The sequence below is a fragment of the Sebastes fasciatus genome, chromosome 9, assembly GCF_043250625.1.
Source record: "Sebastes fasciatus isolate fSebFas1 chromosome 9, fSebFas1.pri, whole genome shotgun sequence".
In the NCBI taxonomy this organism is placed as follows: Eukaryota; Metazoa; Chordata; class Actinopteri; order Perciformes; family Sebastidae; genus Sebastes; species Sebastes fasciatus.
The window spans coordinates 11212757-11235138 of NC_133803.1; the positions used below are offsets into that span (position 1 = coordinate 11212757).

General features: G+C 41.0%; 1 protein-coding gene across 4 annotated transcripts in view; it reads right to left on the minus strand.

Moving 5' to 3' along the window:
- The window catches only part of lrmda (leucine rich melanocyte differentiation associated), a 346704-nt gene that overhangs the window by 310170 nt on the left and 14152 nt on the right, over positions 1-22382 (minus strand). The window contains exons 1-3 of one of the 4 annotated variants that reach the window (XM_074646024.1): positions 21365-21508; positions 13658-13731; positions 11815-11916 (exon numbers count right to left, since the gene is read on the minus strand). The gene's annotated coding sequence lies outside the window, so the exon portion shown is untranslated. Of the gene's footprint in view, positions 1-11814; positions 11917-13657; positions 13732-21364; positions 21510-22382 lie in introns of those variants that run through there. The other 3 variants (XM_074646023.1, XM_074646027.1, XM_074646026.1) reach the window with 3 other exon arrangements.

The window sequence follows — 22382 nt, forward strand, 5'->3', positions numbered from 1 at the left end:
CCCATCCACCTCCCCACCCTCGCTTTTTATACTACATCATTAGCTCTTACCATAGTATTTATACACGGATGCATTTACGTTGCAGTCAGTACAGAACACATGGCATATAAATGACTTGTGGAAATCAAGAAAGGCATACTTATTGCACGCTAAACGCCTTACACATTATCGTGTCATTCGCACGTCTTTTCGTGCGACCGGGCTGCAATATTTGATCAGACTTGTACTTTTTGATTTGACACCTCCCCGGTGCTTTACCCTCAATTAAACTAATTTTCATCATTTTACTTTCTAATGGGGGTCAATCCACACATAACAGTCGCTGCCCTTTTCATCAGCAATGCCAAAGACCTATAAAACACAGAGAAGCAGCTCTATCACCAAATGATTTTGTCAGCCATGAACTTAATTCACTTCCCTTGAAGCAGCGATCTGGAGCCTATTAATTCCCTCTCAGCGCAGTGAACGAGGTCTTTTTGAAACTATTTCACCTCATACTAATGAAGCAATTGTTTCCTGTACCATGTGTCAGCTCGTGGAGCGTCACTAACCTCAGACAGACACAGAAAGGCTTTTGAGCTGTCAGGAGGGGTTTTGTTTGTTTCCGTCAGTTGTGCCGATCTGAGACTTGAAAGGTACAGCTCGGTTTAGATCCAGATGAAACAGGCACGGTCCAGTGATGTGAGGGCGTGTGTCTGCTCACTGCTCCAGAGACAATCGCACAAGTCAAACCACCGGGCTGCACCTGCTCTTACGTTTACCTAAATTAATTTGATTAAATTTCAAGTTAAGAGAAACGCTAATTGTTCCTGAGAACTATTTTAGGCTTCACCAAACAAAAATAATGCTTGGATGATTTTGTTGTGTTGCAGGAGAACAAAGCTTTTCTTCAACTAGGCAAACAAGTTTATGATTTCTTTCTTTGTTTGATTTTTGCTTCAAGTATCTGTGTTATTTGCTCTATTGATTCCAACTTTGTCTCCTCATCTACGCCCACAGACATCAAATCCCATTACACGCTGCTGTGTCAGAACTCATTGGATCTAGTTTTGTATTTATACTGACAGTGGGTGAACTCCAGTGCTGGTTGAATTCCTCGTTGTCCTGGATGGAACCGTTCGCTGAGCGCAGCAGGAAGGGAGCAGGCCTCGCCGATGCCTCTTGTTTATCTCAAGGTGAGAATTGTTTTTGTTCTCACAATTCTCACAACATATCTCCCTCCTTGGCTCGCAGCTCCGAGGGACACATATGAAGAGGAAGCGAATGATTCAGACTGAGACATCTCTGTCTGTCTCTTGTTTTTTTTATGAGCGTGCATTTTTTATCTGGGAAGAAATGAAAAGTCTTTTGGAGTCTCATACCTCCAATAGTACATCAGGTCCTAACAAAGGTGTAGCCTATAGTATGTTGTTGGCTCTACACTTTTTCTTTCAATTCGGGGTATGATCTTGCTTAGAGTACTATTTAACATTTGTTTTACCAGGATAGGCCCATTGAGATTTAGCATCTCTTTTCTGAGGGAGTCCGGGCCAAGAAAGCAGCATAAAAGTACAAATAACAGACGTAAAAACAAAACAGCAAAAAGCTCGCTCTGTGGCGATCTCGAGTGGTGCGCTATGCCAAGGGTGGCACTTCCGCCTAGTCGGGCGGCACCGCTCTCTCCATAGGAAAACAATGGCACAGCCAGCGCAGAGCGATTTTAGCGCTGATCATGTCTAGACAGCTTAACACAAGGGTGAGACAGCTGTCAATCAAGCACAATCTGTAAATGCCAACACCGTCCTTAGACAAGGTCTAATCAGGCAAAATAAGCGAAAACACCTGTGTGAGGACCAGAGGTATATGTAGGGTCATTTAATCCACAAACAGAAATGAACATAACTGAGAATAGTTTTTATCATTTATTTACGTTTCTTAACTTCTTTGACCTGGGCTTCATGTTAAGCTTTTTTAGGCACATGGCCATCACAAAAGTATAAAAGCAGACAATGTGACCCAGTTAACAAAACATTTCAACAACAACAGGTTCAAAATGTAAAATGTACAATCCCCAAAGGACCAACCAACAGCAGCCATTTAGAAAAAAACATTCATCTAGAGCTACACTTTTAAACCGCTGCTGCTTTTTCTTGCCAATAACTGGTGCATGTTGGATTCAAACAACAAGTTTACTGGCTCTGCAATCTGATGATATTGGCTGAGCCTGATATTGTCTGCTTTGCATCAATGACAATTCTCGTTAATCTTCATGAGGAATGAAGCAGAATGGAGGTGACAGTGAATATGATGAAAATCCTGCTCCGGCAGCCATGTTGGGGAAATTAAAGGTTAACTTATAAGTAGGGCTAAATTCACAACAGAATGTATACGATTGCAACAGATTGAGCTGACCCTTTTATATTATGAGACTTTTAATCCTGAGATATTTCTTCCAAATTCAAACCATATGTTGGGTTAATATCAGCGCTAGCCTTTATGGTCCCAGACGTCCAGAGCCAGTAGATTTAATGATGCTTTGCTGCAGGAACAAAACAGCTTCCTAACAAATCCTCTGGGGATAGGCTCATAATACATAACTGCTGTTTCTGATCAATTGTTAATATTATGTTCCTACCTGACCACACTGAACTCTAAACAGTCTCTGAACTTGGAGGGATTTTGACATTTTCCCATTCGCATTTCCATTACAAAGTGTTTCTTGACTGATATTGTATTCTAAAACATTTCATTTTTATTGTTGTTGGCATTAAGGAAATAACAGGAACAAATTAATTACAGCGAGGCACTTTTTGAATCCAGCCAAAGCTGTTATGTAATAAGGTACAAATGAAACTGTATCCGCACATCGCCCAACTTTGTTTATATTTTTCATAAACTCTGGGCCTGCTGCTGGAATAAAACTGGTGGAGTTTTGAATGAAATCTGACAAGCACCAATAAATCACACTAAATCATGAATCGATAACAAATGCATTCTAAATTATGAATAATGGCCAGGCAGTCATAAACTAACACAAGCGCAACTCAGCAGGTCATTCATTTCATGGCAGCACAAAATAAACAGACACATTTCTTTCACGGCACTAATAAATTTCCCCGAAAAACCCAAAGAACAGTCCATCTGCTTCGAATAATTTTTAATTTCCTTTTCTGTCCTGTCCCCATTTGGTATTCCACAGAGATATTCTCAAAATTCTTTCATTTACCTCGTCGCATATGCATCCAATTACCTTTGTCCCTGTATCGGGCCTGCGTCTGGTCTCTCTCGAGTACGGTGCAAAATACCCCCACCTGTACCTTACGCAAACTTTATACTTGTTTTATTATCTGTGAGATGCTGTGAGTCATTCAGCTTGTGCTCTGGTGGATTCGGCCTTGGCTTGTGGTTTGATGTCTTCTGGCTCTGGCCAGGAACACCTGCACCTCCTCTGCTCTCTCTCTTTCTCTTTCCAGGCTGATCTATTAGCTGGCTAAATGGCCCAGCAGATGTTCACAGGCCGACGAGGGAATCCGTTCCTGTCCTCGTGACCGCTTCAGCAGCGATGCCGAGAGGATTTACGCATGGAGCGGAGGACGACGACGACGACACATTCAAGTTCATTTATCACTAAATCATATTTAGGTAAACAATTCCACTGGGTGTCATCAGTGCTAACTGCATTTAAAACGACCCCTCATTTCCCATGAACCGGATCATGCTTGGCTTTTTTAAAGCAGTTGGAGGGAACAGAGACTCCTCTGGGATCCAGATATTAACCTTCTTGATCTTATTGCGGTTGACAGAGTAATGATTTTAAAGGGGACCTATTATGCTTTTGTGCTTTTCCCCTTACTTTTAATGTGTTATATAGTTTTTTGTGCGTGTAAAAGGTCTGCAAAGTTACAAAGTCCATGCCACTCTCCCCCACAGAAACACTGCTCCTGAAAGGCCTGAAAGGCCTTGATTGAAGTCCCGCCTTTTCTTCTGTAACGTGGTGATGTCACCAAGTAACACATTTGCATAACTGCTTGTTCGACATGCCCTCAAACAAGAGTGGAGCAGGAGCAGGAGCGGATGAACAGTTGAACAATCATAACAGTGGGTCAGCAGACCAATCAGAGCAGACTGGGCTTTTCAGAAGGGGGGGTCAGGAGCTCAAACAGAGCGTTTCAGACAGAGGGTGAAAAGAGGTGCTGCAGCACAGCCGGTAAGAAAAAAGTAAAGCGTTTTTTGAAGATTAAAGCATGTAAACAACCCAAAATACAAGTATGTACCTGAAAATAAGCATAATAGGTCGTCTTTAAGAGTACATATAACCTGCAACAAGATCATAATGAGGATATCACAGACTGTTTTTCGCAGATATGTTTTTAAAAAGATACTTTTAAGTTGACATTTTGCAATTCAGGAAAAAAATGTGTTTTATGCCTAATTAAAGACACAGTTCTAGTTTTAGACTATGCTGATAATGCAACCTAGGGAAATTTAGTTAATTGCCTCTCTTCTTGCCTCTCCTCCCTTTAGAATAAACATTAACATGTATTTGTTTTTTTATAAAGGTTTTCACTTAGTCTGTTTTTACTTTCTCAATGTGTCTAATTTGATTGTTTCTCTATAACTGTGTGCTTTAAATACTGTAGTTACTGTCACCTGATACCTCACCTACTGTATGGAAGTCTTTGCATGGAAATAATCTATCACAAAAATATGTCACCTTCAAACTTATTTGAAAAAAAGAGTAGAATTTTACTTAGTTTGACACTGAATTTGTACTTGGGTTCACCCAATTTCTAAAACAGAAAATAGTATACTATACAATATGCTACAACTGGAGGTTAGTGACAAAGTATATATTTTTGTGTTTTTGTTTAACTGACTTTTTGAAAATAGCTAGAAATTCTAGAGGAAATCTAGAGAAGAATGGGAACTAAATCAGTGCAATGTACAGTATGTGCTACATCTCTATTGGCACAAGCATTATCCAAATTAGTCTAAAGGTGCAGTACGCAGGATTGGGTGAGGTTGGGTTGCAGATTGCAACCAACTGAAACTTCTCCCATATGCCAAACGTGTAGGAGAACTACGGTGGTCGCGAATGACCCTATCTAGAGCCAGTGTTTGGTTTGTCCGTTCTGGGCTACTGTAGAAACATGGCGGCCGGCTCCGTGAAGTGGACCCGCTCCCTATGTAGATATAAACGGCTCATTCTAAGGTAACAAAAACACAACGATTCTTATTTTCAGATGGTTATACACTACAGAAAATATACTTATATATATTATATTCCATTTCTGCCAATAGATCTCTACACACGGTTCCTTTAATGGTGAACTGTCTCCCACTGTATACAAAGCATTTGCATGACATATCTGATTACAATTTGGCTTCGTAAAAAAATCATACAATCTGGCTGATTTAAGTAGAAATATATACCTTTAACTTTGAGCTTTTGATCACTGTAATCTCTGAAGCTCCGTTTGTGTGAACTGCAGCTGAGGCCTACAGTAGTTGCATGGTGATCTCGTGTTCACACAATGCCAGCCCTTTCCTTCACACTTTGCCCTCTTCCTCAACTGACCCCCAGGTCCTCCCAGCTCAAAATACACCCAGGGTATCTCTTTTTATAACCGCTGTTGTGACAAGCTGGACAACAGGACGTGGCAGCTAATGAATGCCTCAGAGTGTCTTAATTAAACAGTTGGAAAAGTGGATGCCAGTTACAGAGCAGAGGACAGCGTTGAGGACACAGGCCCCTTTACAGAAACAATTACTCTCCTGCTCAAATTGATTGGCATGAGGTTTGATTGATAAGTTGATTTGGCAATTGCTGAAGCCTGCAGAATTGGAATATTTCCTGGGGTAGAACATATGGTTTGATTTACTGAGCAGTTCAAGAGGACAAGCTTGACAACTAGAGGTAGGGATTGAATGACATTTTTGGTAAGAGAGCAATAATTTACGTTTTCCCATGCCAACTATTAATACCCAGCTGGCCTCAGCACAGCACCACTTATGTAGGTCTTAAAGGCCAAGTAGGACGTGTTGTCACTGGGGTTTTTATAAATCTTGCCCACAGGAACGCAGCTCTAAACAGGAGACTGGAAACAGAGCTGTGAGTGATGTGAATACGTGTGCAATGTGCATATCTACAGAGCCTATGCTTTATGGCTGTGATTTCTTGTGGCACCCTCAACTCTCATTACACAGGATCACAAATTTCACCGTTAACTTTCGCAGGGAAACTGGGCTCAGGAGATAATATCAAGACCGGGGTGACTTATCGCCGTTGTGAGTTGCAGAGAATTCATGCTAAAATGAGGGTGAAGGAACAAGCTCTGTGTAAGGAACAAGCTCTGTGTAGAGGAATATGTACCACTATGTGTCCAAACCCTTGATTTTAATCGGAGACTCTCTCAGAATGTTCTCAACCAAAATTACACTGGAAGTTAAGTGTCACATCATCCCTGACTGTTTAATTAATATGTCTCTTAAAGATTTACAAGAGCAGCTGTTATATGCATGTAAATTGAGAGAAAGAGGAGAGCTGCGATAGCTGTCAGTGTAAAGCTAAAAGATTGCAGTGAAGAAGTCTTTGCTCTTTAGAGAATTTACTGGCACAGCAAGGGATGAGGAGACACTAAAGGGTAGAGGCCCGTTCCTGGACCTGACAGTTTGATGGCCGTGTGAAACTCAAGAAAGGCCAGGCTGGTTTGTTTTCAAGCCGTTTATAAACTGTACCAACATGCTCCCAGCACACTGGAGCTGCTAATTCATTGCTGACTTTAATCACTCATCCTGTGATCGCTCACAACACCACACAACACAACTGATTTCATGCGTTTTACAAGCTAGTGTTTGCACTCTTAAGGCCTTTACACACTTGGGGGCGTGACGAATAAATGACATGGAAAGGCAAAATACTCACCTGCGAATATTTCACGTCAAAGCTATTCATACCGGCAGCGATGCAAATTTGCGTCAGTTTTTCAATAAAAGGTTTGAATAGATTCACGCAGGCAGAGAACCAACTACCGGGATCCTGTTGACCCAGAGCAGCGTCTGGCAGTCTGTCTGAGGTAAACTGATTTATAGCCTAAGCTACTGTAAGCTATTTTATTGAGTTTCCTTTTAGCGAAATGCTCTGAGGGAATTCACCTCTGGTAAACAGTCACACAGTGTATATGTCTATAGGGCTTTTATTGTGAAAGGTAAGAGTGGAAGGAGTGGATCTGGTCTGCGCTGCTTTTGTCAAGGTTGAAAGGAGTAATAAACTTTGCTGTCTTGGTTCAGACTACGGAGCCTCCATGTTGTTATAACCCGCGGCACTATGTACGTTTTTAATATGTCCATTCCGCACGTGATTGGTTGATGCCTTTATTTGCTGTGGCTTCGAAAAAATATATTGAAAAAAAACAAAATACCCCTGGTATGTAAAGCCCATGCATATGCCTACTGGAGGTTTGCAAGGCTCACTTGTTTGACATTTTGGGAAATATCCTAATTTGCTTTCTTGCCACGAGTTAGATGAGGAGATCGATACCTCTCTCATATGTGTATGTTAGAGTATATATTATTTATTATACATTATAACGAGATATAAAGTGTTAATTAGTGAGCTTTAGCTACAACCAAATACAGAAATGCACTGCAAAGACAGAAAACAACCATATGTCACAATGATAGTTTGCAGGTACTGTATATGCGATTAATTAGTGGTATTGGTGCTATAAATAGACACAGTCATGCGTACGTACTTGGTGCATGTGTGCCCGGTTCCATAATGATTGATATTAAAAAAAGAACCAGGCGTTCATGCAGCTTTATAAATCTGACCAAAATAATGTCTATGTATATTTCTGTTTCTGTGTGTATACAGAGTTTTAGTCATGAATCTACACAGAGTTTTATGCATCAGGCCCCCTGGACTTTGACACTTGCTCGTTCTCCTCACTGGCTTGATTTCACAGAGTCTCTAATGACTAAAGTTACACAGCGCAGATAATGCTTTACATTTAATAGACAGAACTAGCAGAGTGCTACTAATGAACTAACCCGACTCTGTCAGAACCATCTGAAAAGCCGTCACTGGAAAATGGAAAAGGGCAGGCACTTTTAAAAAAATATTTGACAGGTGATTGGATGAACCATCTGTCAATCAAACGAACAAAAGCAAAACTAACCGAAGGTGAAAACATCGCCTTCAGGGCCGTTCTTTGCTCTCTTTCAATGAAGAAATACTCTCCAGTTCTGATATAACTGATGCTACTGCAACATCTACGCTAACCTCTTCAGGAACCGCCATTGCCGTTTAGAACAAACAGTTGCCTCTCCGTGTCGCCTCTCACTACAGTCTCACAGATCTAAGCCACGCTCGTAGCTGCAGTAGCTCCACACAGGACGCCGATTGATCCGGTCACTGGCTTGCTGGCCACAAACGCATCACTTGGAGCCTGTCAAGATGGATTTTCGTATGAAATTTGAACCTGTGATTCTCGCGTGATCTTGTAATATCGCGAGAATACAGTTGCCGTGCAAAGGTTACTAATGAGCTAATAGACGAAGACAATTATTGAACCATGACCTTTAAGTAGCAAAGCTTTTGAAGCTGTAGGAAACATGTTAATCAGCATCCACACAAGCCGTGTTTCCTTTCAATTGTCAAGCAAATTTTTGCATAAAAAAAATAAATGCGAATTAGGTGCGTTTCCATCAACTGGTTTGGAGTGAATAAACTCGGCTACAGAGTAGTTTGGTCAGAAGCTAGTGCTATAGGCTACACATGGCTGTAATCCACCAGTCAACAGAGTAGAAGAAGTAGAGGTTGACAACCAGAAACAAAACAAGTCGCCTTGGCCATCTAACCGTCTATGAGAGAAAGATGAGGAGAGGTATTCAGGAATTTGTTTCAGTTTTCATGTCAGCTAGTATTGGCCATGTTTCATGTTGTCCAGAGACGAAGACAAGCATTCGCACGTTACAGGAATATCCGGGAAACAGCTGATCAGCCATGTGAGTTGAATGTTCGCTACGTCAGAATTTATTCAGCAAGGGCGTTTCCATAATCCATTTAGCGCATCAACTCTTTTCCCACAAAGGCAAAAACCACCTCAAGTGAGTGTAAAAACTTTTTTTCACAATTGAGGGCATTTTATTGCATGTTGCTATAGTTTCCATACAGCTTTTCCAATGCGACACTTTAAAATGTGCATTCAAATATGTGAATGGAAACACGGCTACAGTCAACAACAGCACCAAAAGGGGTCAGCCCTGCAGTATGTTCCCTCAGCTCCTATGTTGGTTGGGTTGGTTAGGTTTAGGGATGAGAAGAGAGATTGGTTAGGGTAAGAATATCAGGTTAAGCCAATCAGAGGTAGAGTAGGGCGGGTCATGGGGTTCGGAATAATGGGCCGTCGGAATAATGGAATGGCACTGGCGGAGGTACTGATCTGAGGGAACATAGACACGATCCCCAACAAAACATTATCAGTTTGACTTCGATGTGTAACAAACTCCTTGCTTGAGACATACTATCACTGACAGATCCTAGTCCTGACCAGTTTTAACCCACAATGCTCCATACAGCCCACAAAACATCCTCATCATGGGCCATATTGCTAATTCGGGGTCCCAGCATTCCTGTTTGGTTCACATGAGACTTGTCAGCTCCTGGGGGCACAGATGCTTGCCTGTCAGAGCCACTTCAGGACGATGGATGGAAGAACAGGCCGCGGAGTGCTCTCCCTCTCGTCAGTGTTAACTTACAGTGGAAAATGATAAACACCTCTGACCCCCTGTCCATCAGTGAGCTAGTTAGATGTCAGGGATGTTTGGGAACAAGACCTTCAGCTGAGGAATCTTGCTGAGTTGATGGTTTAAAGTCAGCAGCAAACTGCACAACAGTTGGATGGTAAAGCAACTAGCCACAACTTTATTGTTGAGGAGCAGTCAATGAACACTGAATGGTGCGTTCCTTGTGTTTTTACTTTTGCAATTCAGATACTTGCATACACAAACCAATGTCTTGTGTTTGCTAGAACTTCTCTATTTGTATGCAAACCAAGTTAAAAGCAAGCCACAACCCAACCAACGTGTCATCATGTAACGGTCCTTGCGATTTCTCACGAAAAGTTTTGTGACGCATTTGTGTAAATTTCCACTTTCAAAATAAAACTACTTAGTTAGGTTTCATAAAAGATCAACTTGATTAGGTTTGGGCAACAAAACTACTTGGTTACGTGGATTACATACAAATTTATATTATAGGATATATACAAATTATCGTGCATTACTTTTTCGTAGGTATAACTACGAGCGGTTTATGAGAACAGCCTGACCTCGCACAGGCATGAACGAATGGAAACGGCAGGTATGTCAGTCAGCAAGTTGACCAGGAAGTGGATCTGCTATGCTTTGCAGTTTGCTACAACAGCTACTCGAGTTTCCTTTGTTCCTGTTCTTTGTTTCTTTCCCTTTTGTTTTAGTCACACTCAAAGACAAGGTTTTGAGATGATTCCTGTTGAAAATAAGTTTTTGGAAAGCTGTAAGAGGCTCAAGATCCCTGATCATCATTGTTATGAGTCTGTGTTTTCAAAATCTCTACATTGGAGTGAAATGTTATCATGACCAGTAAGAGACAAAAATACCAGGGTGATAGCCAAGTTGACAAATACAGGAAATGTACTCTGTCAAGACCGTATTCACAGTATAGGGGAACGATATCCAATTCCATGGGGCTAGTGAATCCAACTGATGTTCCACTGTTACGAAACCAGAGACAAAATATAAACATCATGTCTTCCTTTTCAACTTTATGAGTCTGTTTATTGGGATTTAATTACTGCTCTTTGGCAAGTTCAACACACCCGACTGAAATCTAAAGCATCAGTCAAAATAGCACATGGTAAGCACCAGTTGACGTGGGACTTGAAAGACACCAGGGGCATGGTCGTCCCCTCTGGAATCCGGTTTCAGTGCTGCATGATTGAGGCTGCCAACCTGACAGGCCCACCTGCCCAGTGGCTACAGCCAGCTGGCCCGCACAATGATTAACGGCTAGCGTAAACTTACTCAGCAGGGTCTCGGACACATTTGTGCATTCACTCACACGTAGGAGTGTTACATGACGCTAAAAGCTATTACAGAGCAGGGGCCCAGACCAAGGCAGGAATGACATCCATAAATGTTTAGTGGGACTGCCTTGCGCAGTTATCACTTTTCAAAAGGAGGGACTCGCTCGTGTCAATAAAGCATGATTCCAGAGATCAATGGAGCAGATTTATGCGCTGTGGTATATGGGAGATTACCCCCAAACCTGGATCCCATATCTGCCTTGAGCTTTCACCCCCTGCTTCCCCCATAAAAAGAAAATGACATCATAAAGAGTAAACTGGGCCTGATATCAGACTCCCCGGCTCTAATCCCTAGGAGCTTTTTGATACCTTTGAATTTCATTTTTCAAGGGCGGCGTACTATTAATCTTTTGGTGGGGTGTAAAATCGAGCTCTGGGAAAGCTTTTCAAAAACCTCCACCTTTTTTTTTCCAGAAGAGCAAGGCCGTTGACGGGAGCATGGCATACTACTCCTCATACTGTACCTCAGTCTCATTGGAAGAGCTTGTTTGGTGTGAACTACTCAGTGAGTAAAGACAAAATTTCAGGGGCAGGAATGCAGCTTTATGCATCTGATAAAATCAGGCGGAATATGACAACCTTATACTACAAGTAAACATCTGTAACATGTTCTTAAAAGCCAACATTGTTACTCAACTGATTTTTATGACAAAGGTAATTCAACCTTTTTGTACGCACATAAACGCTTATGAGAATCTGAACCTACCTTTCATTTGATTCTGGGATGTGGCTTTGCTGTTTTTCCAGTGGCAGTTTAGCATTACTGCTGGCATTACTGATGGTGCTTATACTGACTGCCTTGTTATTACTGTAGCAAAGGAGAATATACAACAGGCAAAAAGATTAATAGACAAATAGTGTAGTACCTACAACATTTTAAACGTCATATGTGACCTCAAATGGTACATTTTGGACCACATTGTGTAATGGCAATGGGAATTTTTGCATCGAGTCCCTTTTGTCAGAAAAACATGTCACTTTACAAACTTTATCACTTTATCATCTTTTTTTCATCATCCAAGACAGCAATTAATTTAAAGGGCGGTGCATTATTTTTGTTTTTTTGAGGTTTTTATATCATTCTCTCTCTTCACATTGGTGTTCCTTATGTATTCAAATCCAAATATTTGGTGTAAGTATGTATGTTTTAGCGTCAAAATGCTATTTTCCCGAGCCCTTCTAAAAACTGTTTCCTACGTGACCTGACGTAGGTTTATGCATGATGATGCTGCTACATGTACAGTATATATGCATCCTTATAGTCAGTGTTTTGGATACAGTAACTTAGATGGTGGTCGGCATGCTTCCTGTTTGGAGAAGCAGACTGGAGTCCCGGCACGGAAGCTAAGCAATGTACTGCTGTGTGGACGCCACGTTAGTTTGGATCCGAAAGTCACACAATAACACAAACTAACTAACCGATCAATGCAACGGTAGACCAACAACTCCTGTGTTCTGCGAGACAAAATTACTGTTTTTGTGAATGGAGTCTAGTGGCTAGAAGACAGCAATATAATGGCTTCAGTTCCCCGTCGGAAAGGATGGCGAGGTAAAGCTGTGAAAACAGCTACACTGATACACAGACCACACACTGATACACACTGATTAGCTTTGGTAACCTACGTCACTACTTTTTGCAACAACAGAACGCAGATGGACCCACCCTTTAAAACCCTGTTGAACATAACATTTGTTTTGCAAATGTAAAATAATCGATTGCGGGAAGCAGATGTTGACAGTAATTCTATGGATTCAAAGTAATGACTAAAAGACAGAATGTGGTATTGACCATTTTTCAAAAAGGACACAAGTTAAACCCTTTGCTTTTAACTTTGACTTCAATCACTGCTTTACATTTTTTATCCACCTTCATTATAGTAGGTTGGAATTGTGCAATATAATAAATAGTTTTGAAGAGCTATCACAGTCCTGCTGATACATACTGTATGTAGCGGATGAATGTTAGGTTCTGCATATGCAGCAGCGACTGTTATCCCATTATTCCCCAACTAATGATGTGCTAGAACCGTGATGGGTAATGCACAGAGCCATGCATCCAAACGGCAATGAAATGACTTCACAAGAATCCCAAATACACATTATCATCGTCTTTTAATTTCAGAGCGCAAACCTGCATTTGGAAAAGAGAAGCAGCAGGAGCCCATTTTTCAGGCCAGCCATTTGTTAGTTATGTGGATATCGATAAGGAAACTCAGCGTGCAGAGGATAGTTAGTATTCTGGATAGGGCTCTTGGAAAAATAGGCTGTTTTTTATCCCTCCCGTGAAACACCGCAGGCCACACCATTGCTCCAACTCCAATTAATTTCTACACCCCATTCATATTACTCTTCTATGTAAGTGCAACGTTTTCTAATTGCATTCATCACCAAAACCCTCACTTAAGTTCCCCCAGTATATTTATTATCACACTAACTGGGTCTAAATTATTAAACCTTAATGATGTGGGCTCTGAAAATATGTTGTCCTTTATTTTCCCCACAGAGAATCAATGTTATACATTAGCAGTATAAATTAAGTAATACTTTACCTAGGCATGTTGCCGCCTTCAATATTCCTTCTCGGTGAAATGTATTCTCACAGTCCGGTGGCTCGCGGGGGCCTCTGGGGAGAGGATGATATAGTTCATTCTAATGAAAGAGCTAGGTGCCGCTAATGGTTTAAATGATACATTTGTGCAAGAACAGCAGAGAAAATACATACGAGAGATCTGGCGAAAACAAGATAATTCAGCGTCCCGTGGGGATATGATGTCATCGGACACATAGTGTATGCCGAGGCTCCTGGGAGGCCTCGGATGCAAGGAACGGCGGCGTATTCTGCCGTGATATATGTGGGTCAGTAATAGAAATGGGCAATATACGGTAAAGTCCATCACACTTAAAGGTTAATTACAATAGCTACAGTAGTCCTACCTCTTTATGACGAAATTGGTTGCTATTAATCAACTTTAGAGTGCCTTGTAACATTATAAGGTGTGGAAAGCCATAATGGTCTGACACAATGTAATCTCTGTCTTTTTAGGATATTTAAATAAGCCCTTTATTTGAAAATTATTGCGGAGAAAGTGCCAATTAACAAATGGAATCAAAATTTCAAATAAGCTGCAATAAAAGACAGTTTTGTCCGCTTTTAAATAATCAATGCGGTTAAAAGTGGTTGTAGATTGAGCCATTAACATGATTTGAAGTAACTGATTGTCTTTAATTTAAAACCGTCTTTATTATTATCTTTTCAACGAATCTAAATGGATTTCCGTGCCTCCTCGCTTTTTCAAGGTGGGAAGTAGCCTCTAGATAAACGGAGATTAGGGAGCATTGTCTCATTGCAAGAGCATCATCCATAACATCTTCCCTCAGAATGACTTCAATTACATTAACAAGCTAAATGCTAGTGTGAGGGGGGCATTTAGAGGTAAAAACACGGAGGGCTGCTACAAAGGTAAAGCCTGTGACTGATGACACGCAGGTCGAGGAAATACAGAAGAAAGAGCACATCCGAGCGAGGTAGCCTTGATATTTTCCAGACAGAGAAAAGGACTAAGCTCCTCCTGCCTTCTGTCTCTGGCTACCAGGATAAATCTCCACTGATCGCTAATTGTGTGATTCTTCTTTTCTACATCAACTTCAACCCGACAGGTTATTTCAGCTTGTTATCGGGAAAACATTTATCCACTTGGAATTATTACTCTGCTAGGGCCTCTGGTGAAACACAAACAGTAGTGAATCTTGTAGAGTTATGGTAAGGCCTCTCCTCATTAGATGGCCAATCGACTGGCGGAGCGGAGGGCCCAATCCCAGCCCTTTATTGAGTGTTAAGGAGACACAGACTGACATTTACATCTCTTGCTTCTTCATGACTGGCTAGAGAGAAAATGGCTGCCATAGATCCTGGCTCTGAGGAGCGGCAGCTAAGGTCAGACAGTGAGACGCATCCTCGTCTCCGAGCCATGCTTCATGGGACGAGATAGCGCATACACGGGAGGAAAATAGGGTGAAGGCAGAAAATAGAATACAGTGGGTGCTCGGTAAGTAATATGTCATTTTGATGAGTGCGCAACACGGTTGCATGGAACAAACGCTGTTCTCCCAAAGCAACAGAAGTCCTCCAAAAACAAACCTAAAAGATGTAAACAAGACAAGTCACCCAATCTCATCTTGTCTGCATTGACTTATTGTGCAGAAACGGAGGAAAACACTGTTGTGTGGATAAAGCACCCACATATACCCCAAAGAAACCGCAACGGCCCTCCACGACTGAGGTGCTCTTTTCATTCAGTGGCAATTACAATCCACACCTGGCAACACGGAAGACTCAATGCCTAACAATGTCGCAGAGGAACTCTCTTCCAAACTACCCTCCCAAATTGGCTCTGCAGCTTCGACCCAATTAGGGCTGAAATATGGTAACTGCATCGGCCATTACGGAGCCGTGGAGATTGTGCGGGGAGAACTCTTGAAGGTTAGGAGGGGGGTACGCTTCAGGAGTGATATGCTGTGCGGACTTATGCTTACACAGCAGAAAAAAATCACCATGACGAAGGGACAGCAGAAAGAAGAAAGAAGCAAAGGAGGGATGATAAATAAACACTGCTGGATAGAGATCCTGTGGACATATATTAGAGTAGCGAGGAACACAAGCAAGTTTAGTGTCTCGGCCAAGTACTAGACTTATTCATATCAACCTTTCTTTTGTATCTGGGGAGTCAATTGTTGGATGCTAATACGGTCTGTTCGGTGCCAATGTAATGAGCCATAGTCATAATCTTGCTGAATTGGCATTACAACATGCTGCATTTTACCAATTTATTAAGAAAGATTTTTTTAATTTGAAAGCCAGTTCTAGCCATTTACATGTAAAAGAAAATAAAACCACATCTTTGTTATTTAAGAATAAAATATAACACAAATTGCAAAAGCCAAGGCATTGAATATGCTTTTATTATGCAAGGAGGGGAATGATGTTTTATAGTAGCTCATCAATATCTCAAGACATTTTAGCAGACCTGCATAAAATAACAAACCGCCTTCCCCCTCTCTCTTCCTGGATGGCTGGCTGTGGCCTACATGTGCTCCTGACACCGGGGTAACTAATGTTCTCTGTGCCAGCAAAGGATTCTGATTTGATATAAGCATTCAAACCTGTCTGCCGTGAGATATGGCGTCTGTCAGCCTCCGCTACGATTGATTCCCCCTTGCCCTTAAATGCAGTGCTTGCATGCAAGCCAAGGACACTCGCCTGCCTGGTCAAGTAATGACAATCGTCTTTGAGGAATAATGGGCTGAACGCTGCTTTTGAAAAGTTACCAGGCCGCATCCAATAATGAATTCCCGGGTCGATGACACATTGATAGATTCCTATTCTTCAGATGGGACACTGTAGCTGCAGTTTAATTGACAAGAAATGAATTCAGGAGGTTGGGAAGGAAAGGCAGGGATGAGATGGCGGGAGGGAGGAAGCAAGAGGGGGGACTAAATTCTGTGTGATCAGCAAGGTTTCAAACAATCATTGGCGAAGTGAACTCTCCGCCATATCTATAAGTCATCATGTTTTATAGGCCATTAGGATCTCCAGAGAAGGGCCGTGTGGAGACCGTGGCTTTTTGTCGAAATTAAAATGTCAGAGCGGAAGAAATAGAACAAAACAGGGAATCTGCAATTAATTACCTGGCCATAAAAATTCAATAATCGGGAAGCAATGCTGTTTTCCGCACAGCAGTACTCCTGATCACAGCAAACTGGAATAGAATGCATTCATCTCCCCAAATTACATTTCTAATCTAAAAAGGGGATATACTAGAGAGGGAAAAAAAACTTCAGCGTGAGCAGAGTACCATACACAGCCTGTAGCTTACTGTCCTGGGGGTAAGCTTGAGTGCACACAAACCAAAAACCCCAATATCTAAAAAATCCCATATTCTCAAAAATCCAAAAGGACCAATGAATTGAGGAATGTTGTAATCTATTTAATATTTGAATACAGAAATCATATAAAAATTGGTAGCCCATGCGTTGAAATTTTGGTAAATATGTGGCTGGTTTAAAATTTTCACTGAGATGCACAGTGTAGATATAGTAGGACTCCATCTTTTCCCCCGTTGGTGAATAATATATAAGCAATATATTGGCCCGAGGTAATTGCTGCTAATGATTTTCAGAATGATACATGCCATCAGCATATGCAATGGAAATTCAATAGTATAAGTGTTGTTAATGTGAGAGAAGATGCAGTGTAATTTAAGTTTTATTGACTTATTTGTCAACTGAAGTGGAGAGAAAACTACTGCTAACATGGTGCATCACAGGACAAACATATATAGACAGAAATACTTAGTGGGATAATGAATATGTCCAGTCTATCCTGACAGTCTACTTAGTCCATTAAAACTACATTCACTTTGTTATATATAAGATTAACAGAAAAACAAGCTACTAACAACGCCTATATGTACCAATATACAAATACTTGTCAGAACATCAACAGCAAACTCAGTAGAGGAACTTAAGGACAGGTGTTTTCCAGTCTCTTAGTGTAGCTCCTTGTCATGTGAGCATATTGAAAGTATGCACTCCTACTTGCTAGACCATCACAATACACCAACTGAACAATGACCACTTTTTGAGAATGTAAAGGGGACGGAGAAAATCTGTAAGTAGACAGCATTGGTACCAATGCTAGTCATGTTTTACAATGATAACCGCAGCAAATTATGTATTATTACATTCTCTGCTCTATACAAATATAATGTAATTTTCTGAACCAGACAATCCAACAAGCACTTCCCGCAGCGATTGGCCGGATGTGCGGAAGTGAGAAAGTTAGCAGGGTTTGAACTTATTTCTCACGCTCTCTTTCATTCTTTACACGACTAGTCCTGGAAGTTTTGTGTGTACAAACAAAATGCCTTCCAGAAAAGTGTCCAAAAGTTTATGTCATAATCCCCATATTTAAACGATTATCTGAGTATCTTTCACAAATGTTAAACTTCATGGTTTGAAAATTCATAAAACAGAAAGTACTTGTCTTTGTGTGTCAATCAAGGTGTAGTGTCAATAAAGCGATCTATCGCCATCTACATATGTTGCAGTACCGCAACTGGCCACTGGGAAAAACTGGCAGCAAATCTGACTTTACGGCATCATATCCAGCTCTCTTAATACATCCATAATTGTAACACACATATTGTGTAGACAGGTTGCACTTGGGCAGGTACCTCAACTTAAGTTCAACATTGACATACTACCTTTTTTAACAATAACATGGCAGCAAGTCAAAGTTGAAGATATTTGTTAATGAAAAAGAAATCATCAGGGGAGCAATATAGAAAATGGAAAAAAGGACAGAAGAGTGAAATATAGTGCAGTATCTAAGGCCCATTCAAACTTTGATGACTAATTGCAAGTTTGGTGCGAGGATATTGAGTAGGGATGTCCCCTGATCCAATCAATCGAGTTCTGAGCCCTTCAAGACTTTCTATCATTGATCAGTATTGGCTTTATGAAACCCAATTCATTTACGATCCGTAATTCATTGTAACCCATTGTGCTCTGGAGTGGGTGTATGGCATGGGGCAATAAAATGGTTCCAGACGATGACCGCTGTGATTTGAGGACAGAACATTGAAGTATTTTAAATTATCTTCAAACACTGTCTAGCACCATAGATACTGTTGCTTTGAATACAAATCTATGTTTTCTAGATTTAGTTTAATATCTTCTCATCTTTATGTAATATGTAATAGACCCGCCTGTTGTCCACCAGAGGATAGCGTGTCAGTGTCATGTTTTGCCTCGCGAAGGCGTGAATTGTAAACGCCTGTATGAATTGTGCAGTACCAGCAGGGGGCAACAAAACAACTCACTTAGGTTTAGGAAAACGATCATGGTTGGGCTTAAAATAAGTATGTAAACTAAGTAAAATACATATGGAAACAACGTAACATCAGTACGGAAAACATGTCACAAACGTCACTACAAAACACATGGTAAATGTCACTAACGTAACTTGCAAAACACTCCGGTCTCCTGGTTGAAAGTCCTATGTTTGTTGGACCCATCCACTTCTCCTCTCGTCCGCCATAAGCAGTCTTTCTCACTTTTTTTTCTACGTCACTAGCTCTGAGCGTAGCATATTTACGTGAATTGCATTGCAGTCAGTACAGACTACATGGCGTGAAAATGACACACCTAAAGCAAGGAGGGCATGCAAGCCTTTGCCTTATGCATTATCATGTCATACACACGCCTTTTTGTGTGACCGGGCTGGTATATGTCAGGTTTTGCATACTTCAATACGTCACTGCATATTCAAAAACAACACATAAGCTGCATATTGTGCACCTGTGTACCTGCAGTAGATGCTTCTGTTTTCTGTTTAAGTATTTTGTCCCAAAAGTTAGTTATGTACCAAGGTGAGAGAAGGGGAAGGACACACGGGCCGAGTCCTCAGGACTCCCCGCTAGACACGGGACTCAGACTCCCACAGCAGAGGGTGGTCTGAAGGGGAGGAGGAGTGGTTTTAATTTAAGGAATGCAGTGGTGCTATATTTCACCCTCTGCTGTTGTCTCACATTATCTTGGTAAACATCCCAGGTACTAATATGATATATTTTCGAGCAGGCGGTGTTTCATCCTGCTCCCAGCGTGATTGATGAATGACGGAGGGATGAAACAGGGACAGAGATTTATGGCGCTCGGGCGCACAGAATATGTATGATTATCAGCTGTGTGGTGAAAGCAGCTCGGTTTGAGTGATAGGCACACTGAGAGAAATCTACTAAATGACTCCATTCCCCCTGAGAAGTCACAGGAGGAGTTTTTTTTTTATCTCTGTCTATCTCATTCTGGTCCTCTCTCAGACATTTGTAGCTATGTTCTTGAAGATGAGTGGAAGAAGCAGAAATCAAATGCAACATAGGCCTATTATTACATATTTGACATGCATGTTTGATGTTTAACAGATTACCAAAGGGAGACAGATTTCTTTCAGCTAATAAGATTTAAACAAATTTTACTAAGTTACATAAAATCTAATTTTCTGAAAACAAAGCGACTTTCTCCATCAGCAGACAGTGCTGCATCGCACTCACTTTGTCTCCGTCTACACTAATCAGCCTCTGAAAAGGTGCGACAGTAATTGTCAGAGTGAAATGCTGCAGTTTATCTTCTATTATACAGTAATTCTGTCTAAGCTCTGATATAGTTATAATACCCATTGGCACCCTTGAGTGCCTCAAACAGTCAGCTCCTAATTGATCGATACGACGTCGTCATAAATCCCAAATCCTATGCACTTTATTGATCCTTCCGGAGCGCTTTCCGCTTCTCTGCATATGTGATTGCATCAGCCCACACACATGCCGAGTACAAGGCATATTTTATCCACCGGAAGCATTATCATATGCAGACTGTATTGTTTTCAGCATCTGAGAATTACTGCTTGCCAGCATGACTTGAATGACACCCTAGAGAGGGCTTCATTTCCTATTCACCTCAATTTATATTTACACTAGGGCTGTAAATAACGCTAATGCACCGAGGCGGTTTGGTCAGAGTAATTGTTTATTTGCTTCCTAGTGGACTCGCTTGACTATATTGCTGATGAACACTTCAATGTCTAGCTCTGAATTTCACTAGAGTGACTCTGTTACATGCAGAACATGTGTGACTGTCTCCTACAAAATTAAGTCCCCATATACAACTAAACTGCATTCTCAATTATGTTTCGTGGGAAACGTATTTTTTCCCAGGTTACGATTGCAGTTTTAAATATGTGATTACCGTGATAACAAAACAAAAACGTAACAAAACTACTTGGTTAGGTTAAGTAAAAACATCATGGTTTGGCTTAAAACAAGTAGCCTAAATAAATTTAAATAAATTAACGCTTACTTTTGGTTTCACTTGGGACACGGACAATGGTCACCTGGGTGAAAGTCCTGTGTTGACCCATCCATCATATGATTTAATCAGTATTAATATGTCTGTTATCTAACTAACTTCTTTAGCCTATAATGTCAAGTTTGAAACTTCTGTTATGCTGTGAGATGTTATGCTACTGTGGTGAATTTAAAGATGCCACATACAGGATTGGGAGCATTTCTATTGCCTCTCAACGTCTGTCAACATGGCAACGGCAGGCCGCAGCTCGCAGCTCGCAGCTAACAGCGCTAACAGTGCTAACAACGCTAAACAGAGCAAACAACTGTGAAAGTGCGGACAGAGATAACAAGGTTTACCTTAGGGGGAAACAGGAGGGTGGATGCTACACTTCCACGCCGACACCGTCGGTCAGGATGGCGTAATCAGCCATAACCGCCGTACGAGAGCAGTGCAGAGCGGCGGCCGTGAGCTAGCCAGTGAGGCACACCCACATGCATTCGTGTCGGCCCGGCAATGTCAACAAAGCACAGAGAAGCTCGAATTACAACACACATAGAGGGAGAGCGACTTCATTCTCTGCTCAGGAAGACAGTACTCCACTATACAGTATCTTTACATAAGCAAATAGTTGTTTGCTGCTATAAAATGTTCTGAATATCAAGTTTATCACATTTAAAAGCATGGCCTACCTTCCATTTAGAGCCCCTGCAACCAAAGAGCTTTGTGCTGGAAATTTGCTATGAGGATGTTCCTGTTTGCCTCACAGGTGTGTTGCATCAGTGGCTAATTAGCCCCCTCACGTGTGATGTCATCATGTCAGTGACACTCCAATCTCTTTCTACACCCTATACCAGGGGTCAGCAGCCTTTACTATCAAAAGAGTCATTCTAGGCAAAAAAAGAAAAGAAAAATCCTTCTGGAGCCGCAAAACATTTGAGCATTATGATGAAGGTAACACAGCTAATAGTCTAAGTATATAGTATATAAGTCTAATGCAGTGAGGGCCCAAGTGCAAATGTGCTACGGAGTATTAGGGCCACACTGAGGGATTAAATTTTTTCGAAAAGGTTTCGAGAATATTTATTCTCATAATATTACGAGAAAAAAGTCATAATATTATGAGAATAAAGTCATAATATTACGGGAAAAAAGTCATAATATTATGAGAATAAAGTCATAATATTACGGGAAAAAAGTCATAATATTTAGATAATAAAGTCATAACTTTACGAGAAGAAAAGTCGTAATATTACGAGAATAAAGTCATAACTTTACGAGAAAAAACAAAATAACACGTAAAATTATTACTTTATAATATTATGACTTTATTCTCATAATACTACGACTTTTTTCGCTTAAACTTGTGACTTTATT